Consider the following 20,832-nt stretch of genomic DNA (forward strand, 5'->3'; position numbering starts at 1 on the left):
ACAAATGTTACTCTCGTATTACGTTTGCATGAGTTTTTTGCTATATATTTTGAATTTGCATGGCATTTCTGCCGGTGCATATGTACTATCTAATCGAAATCGGAATACTGACAGGGGAACAGTTATGAAGCATGTTAGCACGCTATGATAACGCGACAACATGCTTATTGTAAAACATTTATATGGTGTACTGCAATTTCTACGTAATATTTTTATCGAAAGAATATAACAATTGATGAAATCCCACCGATTCATCAAATATACTAACGAAAAAGAAGTATTCATGAACATTATGAGTGGGGTTTTCGTTTAAAAAATTATGATTTGATATGTGTGTAAACCGGAGAGTAACAATTTTATCACAAAACAGAACGTAATAGGCTCGAGTCCCATAGCAAGCATTTATTGTGTGCATATGAATTCTTACAAAACCTTTACAACGAAACTTTCAGTCATGTATGTCTCGGTAAGTATGTGTTGTTTATCTTCCGACTTTGTTCCTTTTAAAGGATTTAAACATGCCAATGTTATCATAACGCATACTGCAGTAAACGGTCAGAATTGGGCAAATCATTTCATGATTGAATGATTGAGATTAGTACGTGATGGTATAAATGTATAGTTAAAAGGTCAAAACATCATTCACTTTTGTATATGTCATGGTGGCCTAATGGTGTAGATGTTGGTTTTATAGTTTTATTCTTGACAGGAGCATTTTGTAAAAAATAACGCACATAGAAAATCCAACCGGCCTAATAAGACACCTAACAAATGTTTTTGCCAGCCGTTGTGAGAGACGTTATATCTTCCTAAAGGTCCGATGATGAAATCTATTTGCTGTTGTTATCTTCAAAGTAATACACATTAATGGATTAAGTTCCATAGTTTCACAGCACCTTAATGTCTGTTATATTGTCAGGAGTATAACGAAAGCTACATTTTATAGTCCAAATCGTTACGTGTAAAGAGAACTTATTGAGCAACGTGTTAATTGTAAGTGCACATTTGCCAATTAATGTTCTCCAATATATTTAAAGGCAGCAAAGCCGAAATGCTTATATGCATGTAATGAAATTTTTATTCAATTCATCCATTTTCTATGCTTAAGTTAATGGTTTAAACTTAAACTAAATACATCGAACAATAAATCATTTCGATCTCTGTTAACAATTAAAAGCCTAAACTAGCCTAAACTAGTTTCATGGGGAAATTTGAACCATTTTGGATTTGATTTTTGCTTTTGAAGTACTTTTTAAATTAAACTATTTTGGCTTTAATTAACTTTTTTTGGTTTACCTATTAGTTTTGTTATTATTTACTCTAAAGTCTCTACAAGTTAATGCATACTTTGATGAGAGAGTGGTCATTTATGTTTTTACTTTATTCGGAATTGTTGTAAGTGTGAGGTTATGCACACAAACTTGTTTAAACCCCTAGTTAATATTCATTTAACTGACCGTTTCAATGCGGCACCTAACACTTTTTGATAACCCCCTAGTTTTCTATATTATAAAAGTGTTTTGTTTTTGGGAGTTTTGCGTTTTTGATCCGTGTTTCTGGTTTTCGAATGTTTGTTGTACTGTTCCGTGCCATTGGCGAAGACCCTGTTTCATATAACGGGGTTAATGTTCAAACTTATTGGACTTGTGTCAGAGGTTTTCAGAGATACTCCATTTTTGTGTCGCAAGGATATCTTTTAAATGATTTCGGCTACCTCTTAACGACTAGTAGACCAGCTTCCCATTTAAAAGCTTTTTTTCTTTTAAAGCTGTCTTCTTTATGTATTGAACGTTATATTTGGAGGATATTCTGTTAGTAATAATTTGGTCTTTCCTAATTCCGCTGAAGTTTGTTAATGCACATGAAAGCCCTGGGTTCAGAACCTAAACATAATCTAATAATATTCTTACATAATCATATATCGAATACATTGCAATGCAATACTGTAAGGTCCATTCATCTTAAGCATTTTAACCACATGGAAGAATAGCAGTGACGCTCGTTAGCCTTGGAATGCAATTAAAGCCTGTTTTCAAATTACCAAAACCCATGCCAATGTTTCTCCGCAAGGAAGAGGAAAGTTCGAATGTTTAGTTTGACGCTTTACTCTATCGCCATGTTTAATTGATAACAAATGTATTCAACACGCACCATTCATGCCTATCCATTAAAAACAACAGTTCTATCTCTGAAAGCTTATTGTCGGAAGCCTTCAGTTTTAAGAAGCATGGATGTCAATGGCGTGTTTATGTTGTAAGTGTTATAGCTATAATGAGACCCAAGCTGTTATTTTTTCCGTTTAAATCAAGAATTTAAGTTAATACGGCTGGAATAGGAAGCCTACCGGTGAATGAATTTTTCAAAAGCTATACATCCGATTTTCTTGATAAAATAAAAACTACAGAGGAATCTTTTCTTACAAACAACACCCAGTTTAAAGGCACGCGGCTAGGGCCAGAGAGACACATAAAGAGAAAAACAAAAAAGTTCATCCAACAGGGACACACAACGAACCCAATAGGAACGCTTGACCAGTAATTGTTGGGGCTAGCGTCTCGGAACGGTCAATGAAAGAGGAATTCATGTTCTTTTTAAACGAACAGCCTTACACTTGTTACAACAATTATTTAATTTTATTTCGATTTAGTTTACTTGCTTTGATGAAGACTCCCTTTCCGATGCCAGATGGCGTACACATTTAAAAACACGGTATGTGCTTCTATTAACGTCCGCTTAGGACATGCAATAGTAAGGGAATAACTGTATATAAAAACATGTAGTATATATGTATATGTTACATCTAGGTCAAGTAAAAGAAGATAGTTGGATATATATGTGGTAATGTTTTATTTATTTGTGTTGTTGGATACGTCCAGATCCATAACACAACACGAATCGTGTATTCTTAAAATCATGAGATTTTCGCATAGTTCAATAACATTTCAAAACAGCTAACGAAATTTTAAAAACACTCCAGCATTGTTTATTGTATGATTTTAAACAGAAGTATGTTCAATATTACAACACTGTTTGTTTATCGTCTAGCAGGAGTTTTATGCCAAGAAATTAAATTGTATTCCAAATTCTTTAATCTTGGCTTAATGTCTTTTATGCCTGTTTAATACCATTTCAGCAATGCTGACTAATGCTAGTTTTAAAATGATCTTTTATTATCACAATCAATAAGTATTAAAAACTGATAATCTTCTTGTAATCCTACAACAATGTAGTGCATTGGGCTCAAGAGTGGTTGGAAAATAGAAGCAATGCTAAAGCTTATATTTACGCTTAAACAGGTGCAATGCTAAGAAATCTTTGAAAAAGTTTATTGTAGAAATCAATAGAAAGTGGGGACTTAAAATAAAAAGAAACCACGTTTAAAGGTATAATTAATAATAGTTAAACACTGTCTATTTTTAGTGTACGACAAAGTTCAAACAATACTTAAAGATTGTTTTCTGAAACGTAAGTGAAGTAATATCGACATATTATGAACTTGTTCATATATGTGGCAAATTCCCTATAATACATTGCTTTATAACGTTACTGTCTATGAATGTAACGACACGTTTTAGTGTACCTTGTGTCAAAACTACCACCTAGAGAATATGTTGTGTATAATATATGAACATAAATAGTTGATATAATAGTCAGTTCAGTACTGTATCTACCTTTCTTTTAGGATATACCTTAAGGCTTAAAACCATTTGATACACTAATTGTTTTGCTTATAAACACTATCATATATGCGTAATTTAGTATGACAATCACTTCATAGCGGTCATTTAGATTAAATATTATATTTCGACACTGGATATGACAAGTTTCTAGCACGGTGATTGTTAATATCAGTCCTTGTACCACTTGATATAAGCCAAATAATTGTATGTTTATTGGTCACCTTTAATTAGAGAAGAAACAAGAAAAAAAATGAATTTGGCAAATAGTGCATTGACATTTAATGTTAATGTTGCCTGAACACAAGGTTTTTCCAGGAATCAATATCAACCGAAATATGATGAATGGCTTTGGGTGAGTCCTTGTGCTAAGCATAGAGCAATATGAACAGTCAATGGGCCAAAACGCTGATTCACCTTGATGTGCTTTTATTGGTGGTTCGCAATAGCTTCGAACAAAAACAAATGGTCTAGGCTTGCTATGATACCTTATTATTTGTTACAATGAAAAAAGGATGATATTCTCCTTTTGAATAAAACTAATTGTTGACTTTGCTGGTATGATTAACAATGTAAACGTACCACCCCATCAACACGGTTGTCATTGATAGACCACAACGTCGAAATCAATAAGCCCAAAGGAACTACCCAGTATGTGAGTTACGGGACTGCAGCTTGAAACAGTCAATGAATCCTTCATGGAAAGATTGTTAGGTGAAATCTTGAACAAATAGTGTATTGTAAGTAATGTACCAAAAAGTACCTGGTAAACAGTACAGTATAAATACACATACATTTTAACTGGTATCATTTCAGTCAAATGGACAATGAAACATCTTACTCCTTAACACTGACATATCGTGTTTCACTGTGCTCATATTCTTTCTCATTTCAAAAACAGTTAACGATATTAACGATACCACTTTGATATTTGCATATTAATCAACTATTTAGAGTGCGTCCCAATGAATTTAATATGTATCAATGAGATATTTTATTGTATTCTATAAAGGTTAAAAAGTCCATGATCACTTTTTTCATGATTGGAAAAATCAAGCGATTGAAGTCTAATCGTTCTTGTTTTTGTTGCTTTACTTACACACAGAGTATAATTTTCTATCATCTTGGAAAACATTAACCCAAGCTACCGACAAGAAACGGTAACATCATTTGCTTGCATTCATGGACTACATTGTACATTTGGTAAAATGTTTTGTTTTGTTTTAATTTTAAATAAATGGTAATAATTCTAGTTAGACCACGAAAAACAACTCAGGGTCCATTAGCAGTTAAACACCTATATTATGGTAAACTGGCTTCTTTCCCAAGAACAGTGAATATCATAGCGGTTTCCGATATTAGCATTGGTGCGTGTGTCGGTATGGAATAATCAGCTTCCTCTCTATAATCATGGCTAGGCTTCACAGTGTATCAATTACCAGTACAGTGACAATTCTTAAGACGGACATATTACATTACATACAGGGTAAGGATTACTGAAATGTGAAAATTTTTGTTGTATTTTTCATCTTTCCTTAGACTGTTGTAAGCTTTTTTTTATAAGAACAGTAAAATTATTATTTGTGATATTTCGTGAGAAACTCCGTTTAACAAATGACATTATTATTAACTGTTTTAGTGTCAAATTAAATTTGAACATATCAAAATGATATATCAACTAAAATTATCCGGATATTTAATTGTTACTGTTTTAATTGTTAAATTTATTTTCGAAAGTTTAGAAAAAGGCAAGACTATGATGATTGACCTTATGGTTACTACAAACGTATGAATCATGAGAATTTACTTCATTAAGTTAATTAAGCAAGTAACTTACCGCGTTTAAACCTTAGAGCAGGTTTATTCAAACACTTAGTACAAAAAAGAGTATAAGCTTGCGGCATAATAATGTCTGATCTCTTTTTTCATTTATTTCCACATTTAGTTTTACACTGCAGTGCTCATATATTTCGCATTCATAACATACTCTGATGACATAGTCAACATAGTATCCACTATCATTCAGGATGGTATAAAACAGCTTCTATTATATATAGTAAGTCTCTGCGAACTTGTTCACCCCTTGTCTGACATTTTCATGTAATTTTATATGCATATTATAATAATATTTGTATAATTATATAAATCGTTTTTCAAAATCAATACTGTTATCTTTGATTGACAATCAACATGTTTGAAATGTGAATGAGTCGTTTTCGTTTCGACTTCTGTGAGGTTGATTATTGACAGTAACATTATAAAAGACCTATATGTCAGACATGCCTAGTACCTAAGGACATGAATCATGAAATACCTATATGGCAGGCATTCTTAGTAATTTATTTTAAATGGATTTGTTCAAATTAAAGTGTTTCTTACAGTTGTTGGCGTAGAAATGTTTTAATTTGTCTACACTATGTACCAGCATACAAAGAAATTAAAGGACAACACAGTACCTTTAATATTTAATAGGAATTTAAGTTTTAGTTTAATTTACAAATATTTATATTTTGAACTGTCATTGATGTTTTAGGCAAAAATGCAACTAAAGATGATCCCAACTGCTGTTTATTTGTAACAGTTTAATGTTTGTAAGAAAACTACCGAAAAAAGAATACCCCTGATGAATAAGTTTGCGGCGAAGCAATACTCATGTATGTTTGCTCTTTAAAGTAAATTATGCATATGGCTTTCGGAACTTAATCCTTTAAAACAACTTAATTATAAGTATAATTACTGCAATAAAGATAAGCAAATAATACAGATTGCGATAAAAGAAGGAATAGTACATGATGGAGTGTTTGTAAAAATGTTTTAATTAATAACATAAGGATTGAACTATACATAAAATTAATGTTTAGTTTCTTTCTGAATAAAGAATCTAAATACACTGCCAACCAAGGAATCAATATCGCTCAAAGATAGTGATAAAAAGAAATATAACATCGTTTGTTATGTTGCATATCGTTAAATGATTGTGACGAGTCACGCAAAATCATTCCTGCTTTGTTTAGGAATCTATTGAATATATGCAGTTACAAAAGCCGACTGCGACCTTTAAACCAATTAGATTAAATATATTCTGCTTATATAACCCTTTTTATAACAAAGCATGTATATATAATGGCCAATATCTAATATTAAATGTATATACAATCTGACCTCTGTTGCTTTCATTGGTCGCTTACCGACAACCGTGTCACAATATATACACACCAAAATCGACAATGTGGCACGAAACATGTCTATGTCACTAAACAGAAAAGTTTCAATGCCAAGTGGTTACGCAAAGATGGAATTTGTTAAACGGATGTTGCTTGATGTAAACACTTAATTTGAATTTGTATTAAACCTCCTGAATGAGATAGTTTTCGTGCGTACACGTGGTCGTTTTTAATATGTTTGTTTTGCGTGTACTGAAAAGAAAGGCACTTTTCGTAAGGACGTTTACCAAGCGTGCAAGTCCAAAGAAAGAGCAACAGAAGGGTTGCAGATATATTCCAAAAATGACCAAAAACATCTTTTGGGTGAATATTATTGTATATATTTTTTTTGGTTTAGCCTATGTTTATTTTTTGTCGTTAACTAGATAAAAAGCTCCGGTGAACATTCCAAGATGGCAACCCCAAGATATGCTGATGCATGTGCAGTCTTGTCCTTCGCTATTTGTGGCGTTGTACATCACTCGTCTAGTGTCATTTAAACTATAAACTGTGTTTTCATTGAATGAATGACTAATGGACATACCCATGTAGTTCCCATTGCGTTTACAAACATAACGCTCGATTAAATAAAACAGTGCAGAAAAACGAAAAACGATTGAATTGGATCACTGAGCGTAAGTCCATTCACATCACAATTTTGTAAAATCGTGTTTGAGCGGGAAAGTACACAATAAGTCTCATGGGGACAGTTTCCATTTGATAGACAAGAAGTTGTCTAGTATTTGTGTCAATTAAATTATATTCCTCAAGCTTCGCTTACCTTTTGGTGGATTCACAGGATCTTTTAATGAAGGAACTGTTTTCATTTCTTGTCTCTTCGATTGAATATCAATACAGTATTACAATAACGCTTGTGTAATTAAGTTTTATTTTAGAATAGTTCTAACAGAGTAAGTGATTCCTTTGAAATCAACCGAATAGAAGAAAAGAAACCAATATCGAAAGCTGATAAGTGACACAAACATCTTGGTATTGTTCTTTTTGATGAAGGCAATTGGCATACTCATATTAACTATATTACTCTATACTCGCTGGGCGCATGTGAGCTTGGATCCTGGTCACAAAGCCGGACAGGTGAGTTTCCTCCGGGTACTCAGGTTTTCCCAACTACACAATATCACATACTCGCGTAACATCGTGCCAACGAGAGTGATTAATATAATATTGTAATAACTTGTTTCACAATCGTTGTAAAATAAATAAGTTTAAAGTTAACTAAACTAACTACATTAAAGAAAAATCTTGGTCTTGAGCTAACATCAATAAACATTTATATAATTGATATAAGGTATCAGGAGGTTATTTATCATTTTTTCAGTAGATACATCTTGGTGTATGCGGACGTCATCTAGGATAATTGTAAACGAATCAAAATAAATGATCATGACACAATTTTAAACGTAATACTATTAGTTGTACTCGCCGAGATTCTCTGCAACTACCTTACATTGAATCAGGCTTAGAGAGTTTTCACTGTTCTACAAATGTGAAAATTGTCTCTCTGCTCATTATCTTTCACGTTTGGTTTCTCTTAGAAAACTCACCAACTATCTTTAGCCTTCGTACGCACACGTCACTTTATATGAATTCATTTGCTCAACAATCGCAGCATGGAATAGTCTTCAAGTTCAAGCACACAACAATGACACTGTTTTTGGTTTTAAAGCTTACTTAAAGTCCGATTAAACCAAAGCAAATTATCTGTTCGATTATGGAAAGCCGATAACAGGACATTCAAAAGCGCTTACGAAACGAATGTAGTGTATTGATCCATCATGTTTTTTGTTTGAATATTGTTCCCTTATCCCTCTGCTCGTGTACAATTCAGGAGACAACGTATCATTATCATTTCATCTGTCCTCATTTTACTAATATAAGGAGCCTTATGCTCATTTCTGTGAAATCTCTCACTGACTTAACGCTTCGCAATTGACTAAACGGTGATTGTGCCCTGATAAAAGAGGAATAATCAGATATTGCTCGATGCAGTTCACCTCTTTATTCAACTGTAAGAAAATGATAGCCAGTGATCAGCAACATCCATTTACTAATAACTAGACCAGCCCTGAATCGTTTTCATTCCGTAAACATGTGATATTTAGCACTATCGATTGTTTCTCGGGCTCAGTGGAAACATAAATGCATGCTTATGAACAACATATGTTTAAATTAAAGAAATAAGTACCGAAGTTGATAAGAAGTTCCACTCAAGGATGTATAAAACTATTCGTATTAACCAATCACGAATATTCTACGAGACAACGTAATAATAACAAGTTCTATGATATTACATTTTTATTTGGAAATGTGTATCTTTAAGAATGGCGGCTAATAGTTTTCATTTCATAACATATGAATCTTCTAGTATATATTTATTCATTTGAGTATTTGCCTACCTGACAGCTCTCTGTACAAGCACTATAAGATCTTTTTTCAGTACTCGATTGGAAATATTTTGCCCCTAACAGAATGCAATGTTCACGAGGTAAAATATATTGCAAAATTATACTGAAGCAAACTTTTTGTCCAGTTAAGCCTGGTACAAAGTTGTCTTACAAGACATTTATTGTAATTTATCAGAACAACGTACCGATTTATTTGCACACATACTGAGCTTTCGGAAATAGCGCTGTTGGTATTGCGTTCTTGCCCTGATGAACAGCAGAACCTGCTAAACTTTCTAAACAGAAAACAATATCAAACAGATAGCTCACTCTTTGTTAAAGTGAATCATTATCTCATTTCCATGATGTATCCAATTTTCCGGAAAGCACGAAAGTTAATACTATTTGTATAATAATTATGTTGCGGATACAAAGTGTCTGTTTTTGTCGAGAAAATGACAGAACGATAAAATATTGATACGGTATTGCTATCGACACAAACGGTTTATATAATTGTATGTATTATGTTACGGTTAAGGGTTTCTTGTTTTGTAAGGTAAACGGAAGTTTATAAGCCTTTGTTATTGTCACAAAACGATAATTACGAAGCAAAGCGTCAGTTTCATTTTTTCTGATACATTTTTAATTTACCAGAAATGTTAGCGGCATGAATGCAAACGCAATATAATGAACGTTTGTAGACTTATTTTTAAGTGACCCTAAAAAGTAAACTCCTTAAATGAATTTGCAGGTCTAGTTTTAAAATATGTAGGCATGTCTTTACACTATATTAAAATACATTAGTTATCAGCAAGGTGTCAAATGCATGCACTTTCTCGATCACAGGGAGAGTCAGACTGTATAACGTCGCCCATTTATAACATAACACACACAGTTAAGTGTATAGTAAGTACATAGGATCAAATTTAACGTATACGCGGCAAAGATTTTCAACCTTTCCAACCTCTTACACTTATAAGCGAATTTTTCTTCCTGTTATATAAACTACCAATTGCCGCGAAAGGTGATAGCGGTTAACTGGCAATCAACTGCTTATTTAGTGTTCGTGTTTAAATGCATTTCAATCACGGATATAATTTGTACTTTCAGGCAAACAAGGACCAACAGTCGTTAATGAAAAACAGATAAAGGGAAAATGTTGATAATCAACTATAAATATTTTGAACTACTGGAAGTTGAGGAGAAAGTGGTGTATATTAATATTGGAATAACAGCTTTATCTTATCAATTGCGACTGAAAGGCTGAGGTGTGATTAATATGGAAGGAAAGTGAAAATGAAATATATGTGAGTAATTTGTGTTCCGGCGAAAGAACACAGGTACATTCGAATGTTAAACGTGGGTGGTAATTATACTGTATGTGCATTAACAATGCGTTGTGATGCTGAGGACCTCGCTCATTACATGCAAGCAAGTTACAGCCATGCGTCCATGCATATATTTATAACAATATCAGCAGTAGCTGTATTCATCGGGACCAGGCATGTATTCTCTAAAATACGAAACGAAATGGCCCATTTGACGGTTATCATTATTGATGCTGGACCAATCGGACTAACGTCAGAACTAATTGCAGTACAGTGTAAGGGGGTCCATCGACTGATTATTATTGAGGAAGAGAACCGTTCACGCGTAGAAAATCTGTCATATCAAATAACCATACTACCTTCTTTAGTTTCGTTCCTTAGAAGTTACGGAGTTTACTTTGATAATCTGGAAGGCATATGACAAGATGGTTGTTTCTACACACGTGTTGGCATCTATTTTGAATACATCATACAAGTTTTACCACTGTACAGAACTAAAACAGATATCGGATTTGGAACAAAGGTATTAACGTTACGAATAATTAAAACTTAACACCAATGTAAAACAAAACATGTGTTCATTATTTCGAACAGCATTCTTATAACAAATCGATGCAGTGAATATAGAAGTTTTATACTCTTCTTGCAATATAACCTGGTTATATAACTAAATACTCGTTAAACATTTTCCAATAATTGATAAATGTTTTACTTACTTGAACAATTAATTGAAGTAATAGCTTAACGGTAGGAAGCAAACGCTTAAATTGAAACAGATTTATACACTAGTTCCATTGTCTTAATCAACTATCATACACAAAATAATGCAGTTATGATGGTGAATACTAAGTCAAACCTCTTAAGTCTATTATAGGTAATCGTTAACCATTCTTCGATCATTGATGCTCTTTTATGAACCATATGTTGATGCATAAGCAGTTTGCAGATTTCAACCAATCAATTGGTATGTAATAAGTTAAGTGGGAGTTTATGTACAGTTGATGTTCAGTACTATAGACCATTGTGCAAAGACATTTTAAGGTACGGCGATATATAAAGTTCAAAGAGATTTCATCGCTTTTCTCAGTTTGTCTCGATGTCGTTATTTTCAGTAAAACCGTTTATACAACGTGTTGACACACTTAAAGTGATTGATTTCCATTAAATGCCTAGCGTTCAATTCAATATTCATCTTAAGTCGATATCAATCAAATAACTTCACAGACAGCTATACAGACAAAAGCGTGGTATACGCTTCTTATTTAGATGTTTTGCTTTCATGTTTTTCTCTTATTTCAAGGTAATCAATATTTGCTAGTTTTCATACTGTTTAATGCAACTAAACGCGACATAAATATGCTTATACTATGACAGTCAAATATTTATCTAACAGTCTGTAAATGAATTGTTTGTTACTTTTTACCTTATGCATCAAAAGTATTTAGTACATTATTTGCATTTGAATTAATGAACGAAACCATTCGCATTCGTGTTTTATTTTTAAATAAGATTAAAATCAAACAATTCATATCGAACCAAAACAGTTCATGGATATATTGTTTTCTTCTTCAAAACCTTTAAAATTGAATATATAGCATGTCGTACAGGTATCATCGCATAACTCTTGTTTTGTGCATATGTTTTATCCGCAACCACTGCATTGATCATTGGCAAACAAAAGACCCATTTCGATACCATCTGGCAAACAAAATCCGTCTTCATAAATCATTCAAGATCTGAAAGTGGAGCATGTTTTATATTAAAGTTCAGCTTGCTTAGTTTATGATTAGTATCCATCAGTCGACTGCTTTGTCCGTTATTTGACAAATTTAAAATTGAGTTTCAAATCGTTTTGCTTTCAATCTGACCAATAAAGAAAGAAGGTGTTTATTTTGTAGTTTATTGCATCTTTGTGAGAATGGATTTAAGTGAAAATTATCGACAACATTTTTTTATACAATCAGTTGTTCATTTCTTTGCCAAAACCGTACATTGAAAACAACATATTTTGTTACATTTGTAGTCTGAACTGCACACAGTATGGCCGACAAGCACCAAGCAGACACCATATCAATATTTAGGTTTAAAAATAAGCAAAAGTTATTGGCGTTGATCTTGTGGAATAGTTACTCTGAAATAGTTGATGGTATGCAAATGTTTATTACAATTAAATATAATTATGAACAATTACAAATAAAGCAAGTTATTTCTTATTGGCAAAATATTTTGTGATGTGATGTATTTTTTGGAAAAGGTTTGCATTGTTTCTGTATCATAAGAACTAAGTATTAAGCTGAAGTGTGTGAACTCCATTTGCATATTTACGTGAACATAATACATATAGACGTGTTGTCCACTGCAGTTCAGCCGTGACTGTAACGACACCATCGATGCCATATCAGGACGAAAAGTGGTGATATGCTGTGATGGACGTTCAGGCTTAGCGGGCCAGATGCTAGGTCTGAGTGATGAATGTGTCTACCATTCCACCGCGTCTTTCGGGGCCATGGCTGCTATAGAACGAAGCAGCCAAACTCTTGTGCCAAAATCTGAAATTCGGGTCCATAACATTGGATTTGACCTTTCTGCCTATGTTTCTTCAGAGTTTGAAGAAGATTCAAATTCCAAATTTACCTTGAAAATATTTGGAAACTTGAGATGTAGATTTCTTGCACTTGCTGTAAGGAAATCCGATTCTAAGATTGTTAATGCAATGAAAACAGTTTTGGACAAATCAGTAAGTGAACATTATCTTTGTTTTACATAAAACGGTCGGTTAAACAAGACATACGTGTTGTTAATTTCTTTGAAACTTTGTTAAAATGTAGACTACTGTTAGAAATCAAATACAATGTGCTAACCTTGATTGCAAACAAGACGAATGATGTCATTACAACGTTACACATGGTATGATAGCAAAACAAAGAAAGACATTGTCGCTACAGCGAAAGAACAGTTTTAAAATGAAAAGGGTTAGTAATGGAAGGTATATTTCAGAGCTTTATGTTTAGCCTATTAGTGAACAGGCGGTATGAGTGGTTATTATCCATTATTTTGTTAAAAACAAAAATATTTCCTTCGATGTTTTTTTTAATCATGATAAAGCTGGATCTTAATGACAATATATATGCAAAAAGCTACAGAAACATGCTCAGTAGCAAAAAGTTTAAACATAAACCAGGTTTAGTGGCAATGGGCAACGCTAAAAGACATAGAACACAAATTCACAAACAAGAAACATAGAACAGCACACAACTCTACAAACAGCACAGTGCATAGATATTATATATATATATATATAAATAATTGGTATGTTTATCAAGAATTCGTCATGTTATATTCAATATTCCTTTAAAACCGAATATCCCTCTTTAAAAATACCTGATTGTCCTATGAACATTTTCTCAATCAAATCACTACGATCAGTTATTTTCCTAATGATATGTTTGATATGAAAATATATTTGTAACAGGAGTAAACATGTGCTTTGAAAAAAAGCCTTTCAATTTCTGTTTTTTTCAGAAATGGATATAAACTTAGGAATAAAAGGTCTATCATCGCTAGAACCATTTATAGACAGAATCACAGTGGCAGAAACAGAGTACAACATCATGTCATCCCTTATATACACAATAGAACATTCCGATAAAATTTGCAGAGAATTTGTTAAACATGGTTTAAAAGAATATTTATTTTTATGACTGGCATTTTTGTAAATCGAACGAACTTATGTCTATCATATTGTGCTAGATAAATACAAATGTTTCAACACGCGTCGTTTTTGTAATGTTAAAATACCAACTTTGCAAAGCTGTGTTTCTATTGTCAATTTATAAGTTTTCATAACGAAATGTCTTATTTTAGACAATAAAATTCTTTAAAGTTACTTGTTATTCACCCAAGACGTTGTTGGTTCGATCCCCATAAGGTCGACATTGTCCTAGTTCTATAGATGTCATCTAGTGCTATTGTTTTCAGCCTCTCACCTTGGGTAGGGGTTATGGAACTGATCTCCGCCAGGGTTAGATAAGCATAGTGGTAAAGATGTCGGTCTCCTGTCAATGATTTAGTGGTTCGAGCTCAACAAGACTGGGAGTGGTCTGTTGTTAACTGTCCGCCACTCATCCAAGAGGTTTTGGGTTCGATCAAAAAAGCGTTAATGCTATGGTTGTCGATCCTCACCAGGTTTACTATCATGCCTATCAAAAACACCAGTACTGATGTTTGTCCTGGAAACGGATTCGAGTTTAGTTCCTATCAGATCTTATCGATCTTCACAATCAAACACAAATAAAGTAGTAATATCTGAAACATTGTATTAAATGCCTTTTAAGCAGATAATCACGACTTTTAGTGACTCGATTAATTAATTAAAAGTTATTTTATTTTTTAAGGAACGATAAAGATACAATCGTTTCAGTGTTAGAAAGCAAATTGTTTTTAGAGCTTATCCGGTAAAATATACAATATTTTTTCATTAAGTATGTAATAACAACACATTTTGCTCTTTTCTAAAACAGCAATAATCCTTTAGGTAATAGATGCCTGATAAGAATACGTTTTACAACTATTATAAATCTTCGAAATTCTTTACAGCCGTAATAATGGTAGAATGATTGTTATCACAAGCTAGACCTTGTTTCCAGATTTATAGAACCACCACGTATCTTAAATGTATTGCACTTGTGTTAGAAAACATTGCTTTTTTTCTATTAGTCAAATAGTATATCTTTCAGCATGTTTATAAACAAATTAAATGCCAAATATATTTGCTTAATTGGCAATATTTTAGCAATATTTATATAAAAACTACATACGTATGACTAAAGGTCGGACGTTTATTTCTCATCCTTGACTAATTGGATATTGCAGAATGATACTGTCAATAATGAAATCAAGTACTTGTGAAGGCCGTTTTAGATCCTTCAACATCACAACACAGGTTCAAAAAAAATTATTTGTTAAAAGACTAAAACAATGTACCTTTAGGATTACTCTTTCAGAGTGACAATAATGTAGATAACTGTTTTTTTTACCAGGATTTTAATACTTTTTACAAGTAGTTGGTGTATCATACTTGATACATAATAGAAGTTAATTTAAAATTGTACTACTTTATTAGATAATGATGCAAGTGGGAAACATTTGCTCAACTTCTCGTCAGTTAAGATATAGCCAAAATGATCAATGCTTCTGAAATAAACAGTAAGTTCCAAAATTTTAGTAAAGGAACCTGAATTTGTTTCTAACGACCGAATTAGATTAAGCAGGAACACTATTCCATATGAAAGTAATTAATATGGAATGTCAAATGCTGGAATGTTCGTGATAGACACAAACTTTTTCGGCATTGCCTGTCCACTGGAATAAAATGAAAATTTCTTGATGTCTCTTCCGATGAATGACAGAAATGTTTGACTGCTCGATTATTAACAGCGGGATATTATTTCAATGGAGGAACTCTAATAAGTTAAATGAACGAATAAGACCGATAATGGAGGTAATCATAAGCTATATAATGTCCCTGAAGGTGACATTTGAAACTGTAAACATGCTGGTAAATTATACTCGATAATTTGATTGTATTCTTGTAAGCCAACGCATGCTTTGCAAATGAATAGGTTTGGTTTACGTTTACGTTAAATGAAGTGGGGAAAACACTGTTCAAGTTCATCTAAGTATTTTTACAGTAATAGAATGCTTTCTGAAATAAGCCATGTGTGTTGACCTTTATATGTGTAAAATTTGGTTTAAAGTATTCAGTATTCCGTTTCCTTAAACGGCGAGTCTTTACTACATGCTAATGTTTTAGGATAATCCCTGCAAAGTTTCAAAGACTCTGTTTTATTTTGGGTTTTTTTAGCACAGATATTTGTGCAATCATGAGAGTCCATAAATCTGTTAAATGCATTCAATGTTATATCGATATACAAATTGCACTTGCCAACTCAAATGATGCTATTTAAGACATAAACCATTAAATAGCAGTTATACATACAACGCATGTTGGTTCAAAATTATATACAGTATTATCCTTTATTGTCAAATCACGAAATGCAAACAATACAACGAGATTAAATACAGATTTAGAAATCTGTCAAAATAACGAACAGAACAAGCTTTCAATTGCTGTTTGAATATGAAACGAGTTTATGCCCACATACTAACTTAATAAGAAGATACCATGAAGCTCCAGAGCCTAGTTTCTTACCACAAGACTCCGCTACCAGAAATTGTGAGTAGACGTTTTACTTCTTTCTTATTTAACCGTTAAACTTATTTTGGTAAGGCAATTTCGTTCAGAAAGTTAATTGTAGTAGTTTCCATAAAATTCAAGTAAGTAGATATACATACATATCTGAATTTAATATTTCATTTAGAAGAGTCCTTCAAGCTGTACAGCAGCTACCAAAGAACATAACATAGTACAATAAATATACCGGTCAACAATTGTCATGAAAAGTTCCATAGAGGTCAGTTGGCCTTGTTTTACATTTCTTACTAGATGTAACGTAAAACTGATTAAAGCCTATTCGAGGGACGTCTTGTGATTATTTTCTTGCTTATATATTAAATACCAAACGTTGAATATTATTCTTACACGTGTACACGGTTTCGAATGACATATTTAGTGCATTTGTATAGAGCATGCATTACTATAAATATCAACTGTAACAGTATTCGTTCTATCAGCTTATTATAGTTTTTCAAATGAAATCATATCAAGCTAGAATTAAGGGAGCAATTAATCATTCTTGTGAAACATCTGTACATTTCCATCTTATACTAGTTGCTGGAAATTTTGGATGTTGTGCCTGTCATAACAACTTCAGCATTATACATCTTATATTGGCTTTTTTAGAATAGTTCTAATAAACGCTACTTTGGCATATCTATCATCTGTACGGAAGCATACATCTTATTGCAGTAGCATTGGTTATATCGGCTTTATCATAAGAGCCAAAACGTTGATCTAATGCCTTTCATTTTCTATTTTATTATCATAAATAGCATAAAATTTCAACAAAAGTTACAATTTTCAGACACAATATTCTGAAGATAATAGTATTACAATCCTTGTAATACAAATATCGAGAAAACAAAACAAATAAGATATTGTACACATCATATGAGACATCATATATCACCAACAGCAAACACTCACATGTGCATGTCTCATTTTTAATTATATTATATCACTCATTTCCGGAAATGGTTTTCCATCTCGTCCCCTATGGAAAATTATATGCAGAAGTCGCAAGACAATCGCATAAATGTTTTACTATAACCAGAGTTCCGTGTAACCATCGCGTGCTAAAATGCGTCATCTGTTCTCTTCAAATTATATTCAAATTACGTCTGCAAATCATTCCCGGATCGGCAAAACTGCCATGCAACCTTCACATTGACAGCACAACAAAATTGACGAAAATTTAAAAACGTTATATCGGGGGTGCTTTTGTCACTTATAGATGAATATTCAAACTACTTATAATAGTTGTTGGGTTAGCGCAGTGGTTCGCGCACTCGCTTCTCACCTAAGCACCCTGGGTTCGAATCCCGGCCTGGGTGCATGGGGTCACCAAGTTTCAAGTTTCAAAGTTTATTGGCAGATCGGCGTAAAATAGCCTTTGGCCATTAGCAACATAAATATGGCGAAAACATAAATCAACTATAAAGAGTAACGGAATAATAAAACATATTCATCATGTAATTAGATATGACAATATCAATTGTTAAACACTTAGAAGGAAAAAGCAAGCTAGACTAGTTGGTCTCCTCTGCGAACCTGGTTACCCCCACAACACAAGATGACACTCTCGCTGAAAATGGTGCCAATGAGAGTGATAAATATATAACGTTTCAATAACTTGTGTCACAATCGTTTGAAATGGTTTGAAACGGTTGATAAACACTGCAACAATATATCATTATCATCTTCAATACATTTTATTGTAATGTTTCAGTTCGGTTAGTGCATACGTTTTCGTGTACATTCATGTATATTTCTATAATTTTCTGTGGATTGCCAAAGATTGTCTTAACATTTAAGATATATCGATTTAGAAGTAGTCGAAGGCTGCACATATTAATGGTAATGAAAAAAAAACTAAATTAGACTCAGTTGTGAGCTTAATTAAACGTTGTCTGAAAAGTAATGCCTATAGTCATTTATTTTATTTTCCTTGTATACCAATGACCCTAAAGACGTTAAAAATGTGATAAAGGTATTGGGACAAGTATGTGAACCCCCTGCAAATACTCGCGGACGACAATCCGATTACATGACTTATTGCCTAAACATACATTAAATATACTTATAAATTTTGCTATGATCCTACATAAATGTATTGCAGGTCTGTACATAATGGGAAAAACACTTTGTAACTTCGCTACTCAGGCAGAAATGAACGCGGTTTCCAGTAATACAAAATATCATCTGCATGAACTGTGGATGCAATTTAAGCACATTGTGCTGCAAGATAGTGTTGAAAGCTATATAAAAAGGGGAGACATGGCTTCATTTGTCTGAAATAAAATAGACGTTCTTTACCTCATAGTTTGCTTTATAAAATGGACGACATAGTTCCAAATATTTTCCCACGTATTTTGGTATTTTTAAAAAGTGGTCATGTTAGTCAACAATTTGTTTTATCTAGGAATACATAAGTTGAAGCTATTTTCGTACTCTGTCCCCTTTAGAATAAATAAGATAATGGCGACATATGTTAAATTTCTATTTTGCATCATGTTTAATTTCATGTTCACATGTTACCGATTCCATAAACTTACGGTTAAGTTCCTTATTAAAACCTTACCTAGTAAACCAGGGTCATCAACGATTATCTAAGGCTCCAAAAAACAGCATATGACAGTTAAACGCATTTTAAGTAGAAAGCTGTCATAGTATTGTTAGAAATATATTTTGAGATATACAATAAGGTATGCGTAAATAATAAATACAAAATTATTTAATTTGTTACCATATTTAGGTTGTAATTTTCAACCCAGCGTCTAGTGGTCAACGTGAAACTCGTTTCGGCTTGTGAATATCTTTATCGCTTCCACCAGGTTCATTAAAAAATGCCTGACGTCGGTAATTAGTATTTAAAATTAAACGATGATTTTCAAACAAGTTTGTTATTTATATCAATACAAACGTTAAATACGCATTGTGTTGCATTATCTACTACCTTTGTATTTGTTAACCTTAATTTGTAACACCGCTCATCCGATATATCAATCCATTTCACCTATATACTTACAATTGGTTATGTTGATACCAAACTGGAGTCATGGTGATGATTTTGGTTAAGAGACATACACCGCCACTCCACCTCTGTGCATGGCTAATGTCAAGCTCGATTGATATTTCCGCTAGGTCCAAACATTATATAAGCCCAATATATGTCTTGATATGCTGTTTGTGACGAACAGTAAAAAAGTGTACGTATATTTATGTATATATAAACAAAGGCGTGTAAAAAATTAAAGGTATTTCAGTCTCGTTAATTACGAAAGATTTGTATTCCCAGAGTTTACGAGAGAATATGAACATTCGAAGTTCAGAATACCCAGTACTTAACATTGGAATGTATCATCCATTCATTAGCATGCTTTGGCTACTCTTGTACTTACTACGCGCATATCCCAGATATTTACGTCAAAAACTAGTACGACAAAGAGAGAAAACATTAAGAGTCTACGGAACTGTTAAAGGGTCGTTCTTGAAAACATATCATGCAATATGGTCGTATAGCGACATTGTTTTAAACACGTATACATGTACATATGAGTTAGGAATATGTATCAAATCGGTAAGATAAAAGTCCTAATTTACTTCTAAACCTCTTGCATTTCCCTACCCTTATCACATTTATTTGGCCAAACATCTAGTAACATACCTCTTCTGAATGAATACGTTGGAATCAAAAAAAAAAACTGGACAGCTACTGACCACTCCGTAATCGCTTTAAATCTATATTGTTTCACTCGATATAATCAGTTTACAAATTTACAATTGGTATTTATTTATAGACAATCTGTTGAGTTAAGTTTATGTTCGTTTTCTATTTTAAAGTACTTTTTGTTAAGTGATTTTCTACCTTATGATCTGAAACAACTTCAAAAATAATTGTACAACTGTGAGGTTGAAGTAAGCTTACTCCGCCAATGGATTCCCGTTTCCATTACTTTTCATAGGCTGTAAATTGACTTA

The 20,832-nt window shown here is 32.8% G+C and overlaps 1 pseudogene; it reads left to right on the forward strand.

Annotated features, from left to right (window-relative positions):
- The first annotated feature begins 10,635 nt into the window (after positions 1-10,635).
- Positions 10,636-14,639, forward strand: LOC128242960 (uncharacterized; annotated as a pseudogene).
- The last annotated feature ends 6,193 nt before the right edge of the window (positions 14,640-20,832 follow it).

This window comes from Mya arenaria, chromosome 8 (assembly GCF_026914265.1).
Source record: "Mya arenaria isolate MELC-2E11 chromosome 8, ASM2691426v1".
Taxonomy (NCBI): Eukaryota; Metazoa; Mollusca; class Bivalvia; order Myida; family Myidae; genus Mya; species Mya arenaria.